Below are 8,469 nucleotides of genomic sequence, written 5' to 3' on the forward strand. Positions count from 1 at the left end.
AGCCTTGAGCTCTACCCCGGGCCCAGGAGTCTGGCCCTAACAGGTAAGTTTTTTGGGGTATGTAGCCTAGGCCTTTTGCCATAGGGGATAATGTCACGGACAGCCGTCTAACGTCCTGGGGCAACTCCCATAGCTATGGTAGGGTTGGTACTTAGTGCTCGCCATAGGTTTCTGGCATGCACTCCCCTCAGCATGGTGGTGTGGGTATGTTGTTGGTATTTTTTGAATGTATGCTTCAGACACGGTTCACGACAAGGTGTTCCCCATAGCGACCCCTAGAGGACGCAGTGTCTCGTTCCCTACTCAGAGAACCATGGTTACATAAGTAACCTGAGATGGTTTAGATCAAAAATACATGGATTTTTTTCAGGCATGTATATATACACAGACGCAGGGCCATCCTTAGAGGGTTGCAACTGGTGCGGCCACACTGGGCCCTGCGGCAAACGGACTGAGCGGAGCGGATCGCATCGCATCAAATTCAAGAGATTGATGTTTGCTTATAGAACAGCCACAGATTCAGCACCCTCCAACTTCCACTCACTCTTACAAATCTACATCCCCTCCAGAAGCCTCCTCGTGGTACCATCACAGACAGGCACAAAATCACTTTCCAGAACATTTTCGTTCATCATTCCTGGCTGCTGGAATGATCTTCCCACACCCATCTGGAATGCTGAATCCCTTACAATTTTCAAGCGACAGCTCATCTCTTTCATCAACATTTGACTGCATCATAAAATAAAATAAAAAAAGCTTTGCTTTCTCTTTCCTTAATTCCTCCCTGTCTAGCTTGTACTAATCTGAACAATGTCTGAAACTTTGTATTACGAGCACTTCCTGTGTTTATTTGCCGCATTATGATGAATCGCTTGTTGTATTCCTCAATTATAAGTCTCGATGGATAAAAGCGTCTGCTAAATGAATAAATGTAAATGTTAATGTGTGAGGGGAGCAAGATGGTTGCGTCCTGTCACTAAACGCCCAATCCCGTCCTGGGACTTAACGGTGGTTCTGGATGTGCTCTCGCAGCCTCCTTTTGAACCAATAGAGTGTATTGGTTTTGCAGCGTCTTTCTTTAAAGACTGCTTTGTTGTTCGCTGGCTGGTGCATTCTGGCTGGGAGGGGCGCAGCCAGCAGTTTGCAGCAACACTCACTACAGCAAAGCGGGTGAGTAAATTAAACGCTTTGTCAGTACATCCTTCCTCGTGCAGTTTTCATCAGATGGATCGAAAGTTATGCTAAGAGCTAAACCGGCGTTTGTTCCTAAGGTCAGGGACACTACAGGAGCAAACAGATCTGTTGTACTGTTCTTTCCACCACCTTTTTCTTCACGAGAGGAAGAGCGGTTATACTGTTTATGCCCGGTGCACCCTCTGCATTTTTACATGCAGAAGACGAGACTGTTACAAGTAATCAGCTCTTCGTCTCTTGGCCTGACAATTATAGGGGGACGCCTATTTCATGTCAGCGGCTTTCTCACTGGTGGTGGATGCAACTGTAATGTGTTACAAGGATGCAAATTTACAACCTCCATGGGCTTCGTGCTTACTCCACTAGAGGAATGACTACTTTCTGGTCACTGTTCAGGGGAGTTTCGATTCAGGACATTTGTGCTGCGTAGAGTTAGATGTGACATAGTCATCTCTGGCTCCTTCAGTGTTAGGAGTGGGACCAGTGCCTGATATGTAATAACACTTCATTCAGGTCATTCACAAACATTTTTATAATTCAGTAAAAAGTAAACAGCTTTGTGCTTGTGTTCACTGTATTATATTATTAAGTACACAGTAAGTGTTTGTTGTGTCTGTACATACAGCATATCTGCAATACAGGAGTGGTCTATAGTGAGATACTGAACGGATGTTAGAAAGATAACGTTAGGTTACTTGCGTAACCCCTGTTCTCTGATAACAGAAGTGAGGCATCTCACCTCACTGGCCTTCCTGCAGACTGCACGGTGAAGAAGAAATGTGGAGAATGATGCAACAGCGGGCTGCAGTGGGTTATTTACCAACGAGTTGGGAGTCCTGATTGCTGATCGCTGATTACGCAAATAACCTAATGTTTTGTTTTTGGATTCGTAATTTTAGGGCTTTTCACACTGCACTTAACCCTGGGTTATCGTAGTTAACACCGCTTTTAACCCTGGGTAAAGGAATGTTTCATACATGTCATTTAGACTCTGGAGCAGGGTTAGCACTGCTTTTTGCATTGCAGTAAAATAATTTTACTCTGTGCTCTATATCTGCTCGTTGTCATTAAATTTACTGCATTTCCTAGCCAGACTTCTGCTCATATTTATTTATTATAGTGCTGTATAATTTCTACAGTTTAATTTAAAATACCTTACTATAATCATATCTGTTACAAAAAAAAAATCATACTTGAGGTTAAACCTTGTGTCTTCACTCTTAAAATTAACTGGATGATGCAAAGATTCGTTACTCTTCATAGACACACAGTTGGGCTCTGGTTCTGATTTCTTCTGGTGAACTGAACTATAACAAAGAGAGATTAAAGGTACACTAAGTACTTTCATGAACATGTCTCTCTGTGTGAGCAAATGTTACAATATCAGATGAAATAATGAAATAATCACATGATAAACACCATAACAAATATTTCAATTATGTCTGTTAATTAAATATTGTACCTGAAATGTTGTGGATGATCTATAGACTCGTCACTCTTCATAAACACACAGCTGGGCTCTGGTTCTGATCTCTTCTGATGAACTGAACTATAACAAAGAATCCTTTGAATTACTGTATTAATATGAACTTTACATTTTTACTATGTTGATACAGAAACCATAAACTAAAGTTCTTTCATAGACTCTCTGCCATAATAACTAATATGAATACAAAAATGTGTTGTGTTTGTTGTGAATATTTAGATCTGGTGACTTTGTTCATACATTATTTGTTTCGCTCATTTAAAAACATTATGGTCTCCTGTTGTGGGAAAATACTCGCACTCATTTAAAAGTTGATGTATTTCACATATTTACAATATTTATTGGGGACTTACATGTTTAACAATTTGTTGTTAAGCATTATCTTATTATGTTTATGTTGAAATGTTATGAATTAAATTTTTACATTTCTATAATCTGCCTGTAAATGTTTGTATCTCAGGGGATACGTCACACTTTTAGGGGTATAAATCAAGATATTTTTTTTACAAATAGACTCTGTGGTCTATACACTTTCAGAAAATTAGTTCAATCCTTCAAACTCTTAAATGATCATTTATTGTCAATCATGTAATAATTTATCATTTAGTTTGCAATACTGAATTTAGTTTTAGGTCAACAATACATGGATTTTTTCAGGCATGTGTATATAGACAGACGTATACATTTGTATCTATGAAATAAGATACCCAACAAAAACATATGTGCAAACTTTAAAAATTTACAAAATAAGTAGTTTGTTTTTGTTTAGTATTGTATCTCATACATCAGGTTATTATGGCTCATATATGCAATTCATTGCAATTCAGTGATTATTGAGAGATACACAAATAAACCTTACTCAAAAGTCTGTTGTGTCATATTCGACATTTAATTTTTACCATGAAAAAAAGTTAAAAATGAATATTTTTTAACATAAAATTATAAATGCATAATCAAGAAAACCCAAGCAGGTTCAGCTCAGTACATGTTTATCTTTAATTATTACTAACAATATAAAAGTTATTCTTTACATTATAAATATCATGAAAGATTTCACAGCAAAACTACGTACCTTGATAAAAAAGCATGAACTATCAATCAGAGAGCAGAAGGCATGTAGATTGTGTACAACAGGTTTATCAGCAAAGCTTTGATCATGTTAATAATTCACTAGACGTTTGTGTATCAAATATGATACAGTAGGCTAATATATTCATAAATAGACATTATGATTTTTGTTTAAAACAATATTAAAACAAATGTTTACTGTAAGTTATGAGAATAAAATATTTTAAGAATGTAGCTAAAATGTTAACACACATTGCCAAACAATCTTTCTGTTTTCAATCAGTTTATTCCCGCAAAGGGGCGACCAGCATACAAACATAATTAAAAATATACGTCATGTTTTGAAAAAAAAATATATATATATATCACGAATTTGTATTATTTGTGTCCTAATAAGATCGAAAACAGCAATACATACATTTTCTGGTGTGTCTTTATAGTCTTGCTCTTTTTAGGGTTAATATAGTGTGTTTTCAAGGTACCTGCATCCTGGAGAAAGCTCTTGATCTCGGGGTGTTCGTGTGTCTTCCATGATGCAGCTGACGTCATGTTTTGAAAAAAAAAAAAATATATATATCACGAATTTGTATTATTTGTGTCCTAATAAGATCGAAAACAGCAATACATACATTTTCTGGTGTGTCTTTATATTCTTGCTCTTTTTAGGGTTAATATAGTGTGTTTTCAAGGTACCTGCATCCTGGAGAAAGCTCTTGATCTCGGGGTGTTCGTGTGTCTTCCATGATGCAGCTGAACAGACAGAAGAGTGAGATCTCCAACACTTACTCTGGGTGGAAATGACAAACTAATCATTCAGCTGAACGGATCCTGAGAGTCGGAGAAACAGCAGAACGACGGTGGCGTTCACTCAAACACACAATGTTAGTCTTATGCGAACACAAATGCTGAAATTAACCACAGGCAATACTAGACAGCAACGAAACCACTTCATCTGCTTAAAAATAAGAGTTTCAAACACATATCAAAGAACACACGTCCTTCAGGAGAAATATGAAAGCGGAAGTCACCTGCAGCGTCGACTCACCTGCGCTTCCTCTCCCAGTGACGTCACACGCATTCTCCACGCCACATTAAAATAACACAGGATTTTCTACATTTATCAACTAAATGTTTTTTTTATTTATATATATAATAAATAATGTTTTATATATATATATATCAAACCAGACACCAAACCAGATATTTCCATACGTTTCCACACGTTCTAAGACTTTATAATACAATATTAATTCATGATGTTCTAGGATTTTCCTTTTATGAGTAAATAGCATACATTATTATTTACTTGCTGACATTTTGAAAATCTCCAGTCTATTGTCCACTGTTCCACCTTTTTAATTCATCCATTAATATGTGAGATTTCCTAACTTTTATCACTGTACCATAATAACCCAGATTTTACGTTTCTTAAGCACCAAATAACAATGATTCACAATATGGGTGTTTTAAAATATCAAGTTTTACAGACATTTAAAAAATGAATAATTATTTGACTGTAACTAGAATAACATTAGATTAATGTCTTACCACTGAATGAGGACTTGCTTCTCCTTTAGTCAGGAAACAAACAAGTCAAGTCAAGTTCATGTTCTCTTCAATTAGACGAGTCAAATCTCTCCGAAATCACAATATTTACTCTCGGATATGTATTAATAATAAGTAATTACGCAATAAAGAGAGCAATAAACGAATGTTAGTCAGTAAAACCAAACGACCGTTAATTTTTGAATTCCGCGCCTTTCTGTGGAGGACTGGAGAAGCGCGCGCAGATCAGAGGCGCGCAGTAAAGAAAGATACACGCTTTTTATAAAAATAAAATAAATAATGCGATGATATGATCAATACAGATATTTAATCAAAACATTAAAAACAAGCAGGGCTAAAACCAGTGGCGTAACTTAGTAATGACGGGCCCCAGTGCAGGCTATTAGACGGGCCCCCAGGGGTGCACAGTTATGAAGCACATACAAACACAGCGCTCGTGTCTAGAAGGGAACCCATATAATCACATTTGTGCCAACCTACTTAATTTAGACCAAGTAAAATCAGTATCTTATCAGTTTCTTATAATAAATTGAACATCTAAACTCAAATTGAAACTCTTTGCGTGCGTCTCTCTCTAACACACACAGCCAGAAGTACCAAATTAATCGTGTTGAATTTTACAGTCATCAGCATGTGTTACCTACGAATACAACGAATTCATGACAATGTTTTACAATAAAGCTAACCGTAAAAATTTAGTGTAACGTTCTTTAAAATCATCTGGAATGCAATAAAGTAATTTTTAAAGCTGTTTTTAAAGCATTTGCTGCATGAATTAAAAAAAAAATAGGCCAATAAATAATTCACTTATCAGACAAAATTGCGTTGCAGCAAATCCTTTCAGTTTTAAGGTATTCAGCGCAGAGCAACATAAAAATCAGAAAAAAATATAATCGGGCCTGTTTAAGGCTTTTCCTTATTTTTATAGTTTAGATGGTGATGAAAAAATGACTCGCCATCTCCTCATTGGACGTGCCTTTAGACAGAAATGCATCTTTACGGATCACATAATGAAAGAGTTTTTGTTTTTTCATTATCACAACGTTTTGTTTGATATTGTGAATGCACACAAATAAAAGTAGACCCTTTACATTTCCGAATGCATTACTCTTACCTTTATGAGCAAAAATTACGGTGTATTTTAAGTTGTTTCCACTATCAAGAACAAAATGCAAGTGAGTGCTCGCGCTGGCGCCTCCATGTGCTGCAAAGTGTCTTCAGCTTCCACTCTTCACACAAACGATTAGATATGTGTCTAAAAGCGCACATTTATATCGTTTAAACATTTAAACTAACATTGTGATATGCTTGAACTGTTTTATATCTATAGATTTTATTTTAGGCAAGTCGTGATGATTTGAGAAGGCTAAATGGATCAAACATAGGCTCACTGTCTGCCGCTGGCCGCTTGGTCGTTACTTAAAAAAAACAACTTACATTTAACGAACAAAAAATGCTCCAAACGTTTTCCTAAATTAACTTTTTAAAGAGCAAAAGACTGATAAATTCATAATTAATGGTATGGCTGGTTCAGTCGACAGAAATACGGGACACACCGGCCTATAATAACTGCTGAGATGTTCATGGTACTCACAGTGCGTACAGCCGTACACCTGCAGGCGCCACTGAATGCGGGATAGTAGTCAATATACGGGAGCTTATGACAAAACGATTTATGGCTTTGACCTTTGTGACCTTTCCCCTCCCCCAACATAGCCCACCACATTGCGACCACCCACATTGTGTTGACCCCCGTGACCTGTCCAGATGTGAAAACCGGTATATGTGAAATTCCGACGTCAACCTATGACCTCCGGGGATGACATATGATGTTTGTTCAGCTGTTTGACCGTTTTCAGAGGATGACAGGCGATAAATGAAGACCTAAGGAATGTTTTTGAAGATCTTATGGTCCGTCCCCTCATCCGGGGGGTTTCCCTCATCTGGGGTCCGCGTGTCCGGTTGCATTCCGAGGCAGGGCATTTTTGCTCTCTCTCTCTCTCTGTATGGGAGGCGTGAGAAAGATATTGGATTTAAGGTCAATAAAGGGAGATGTGAGAAAGATATTGGATTTAAGGTCAATAAAATAATAAGTAGACAATTCTAACAGATCATGAGAACATATAATATGTGTGACCACACATATAATCCGATGGTTGTATAAAATAATTTAAATAAAATATGTAACATGACTAATAATGAAATTGGGAATAAAACAATAAATAAATAAATAAAACTACCCTTACATTTTTCCAGGAGAAAGATTTCCTCCTAGTGCAGGAATGACCGTTCCGTGAATGAAATGTTTCCCAAAATTGTGTTTAGTTTAAGATGGAAAAGCTCTCTCTCTCTCTCTCTCTCTCTCTCTCGCTCTCACGCACGCGTGCGCATTCAATCGTCCCAAGTCTTATTCTCTTCTTTTAAATGAAAATAAATGAATTAATTATGTGATCGCATATGATATAAAACAAAGGAAATCATTTACACTAGTTTTAGTCATCACTAAAAATATAAAAGCGTTGTACATTTTACCAGGATCAGGAAAAAAATTATATATATTTTAACAGGTCAAACGATAAGGACTATTGGGGTCCCGGACATGTCCGGTCATGTTTATGGAGACTTTACATTGACATAATTCAATTAAATTTAATTCATGTTTATTTGTATAACTTTTTCACAAACCAAACTGTCGCAACGCAGTTTCACAGAAAATTTAAGTTTCTACATCATATCTATATTATATATTATATTATATATTCATAAATGTTATACACTATCATCCCTTAAACCTACCATTACAGTAAACTTTCTACATTTTTTTTTATATTTTCAGAAACACATTTAGTATAATTTATAATTTAAAAAGCTGTTATGCTCATGGGGACAATCATTTGGAGTATTACTACACTCCATTATGACACTCCATAGACATAATTGGCTCACCTGTGGCTTCTCGCAGGTTCCCCGACCCCTGACCAGGTAGCCAAGAAAGTACTCATCAATCGGCTGCTGCGGGCGCTGCCCCGCCCGCTGAGGCGCCCGGTCAGTATGCAAAATCCCCAGGACATCCACAGCCTGGTAGAGGCGGTCGAGCTGGCGGCGGCAACGAACGCCCGCGAGGCAGGGGAGAGAGCGGGCCTGGCGCCCCGCAG

The 8,469-nt window shown here is 37.3% G+C and overlaps 1 pseudogene; it reads right to left on the bottom strand.

The window, feature by feature from the left end:
* LOC107676145 (protein NLRC3-like) overlaps positions 1-4,769 on the bottom strand; it is a 10,701-nt pseudogene extending 5,932 nt beyond the window's left edge.
* Between the last annotated feature and the right edge of the window lie 3,700 nt (positions 4,770-8,469).

This window comes from Sinocyclocheilus anshuiensis, unplaced genomic scaffold (genome assembly GCF_001515605.1).
Source record: "Sinocyclocheilus anshuiensis isolate Anshui unplaced genomic scaffold, SAMN03320099.WGS_v1.1 scaffold3807, whole genome shotgun sequence".
Lineage (NCBI taxonomy): Eukaryota > Metazoa > Chordata > Actinopteri > Cypriniformes > Cyprinidae > Sinocyclocheilus > Sinocyclocheilus anshuiensis.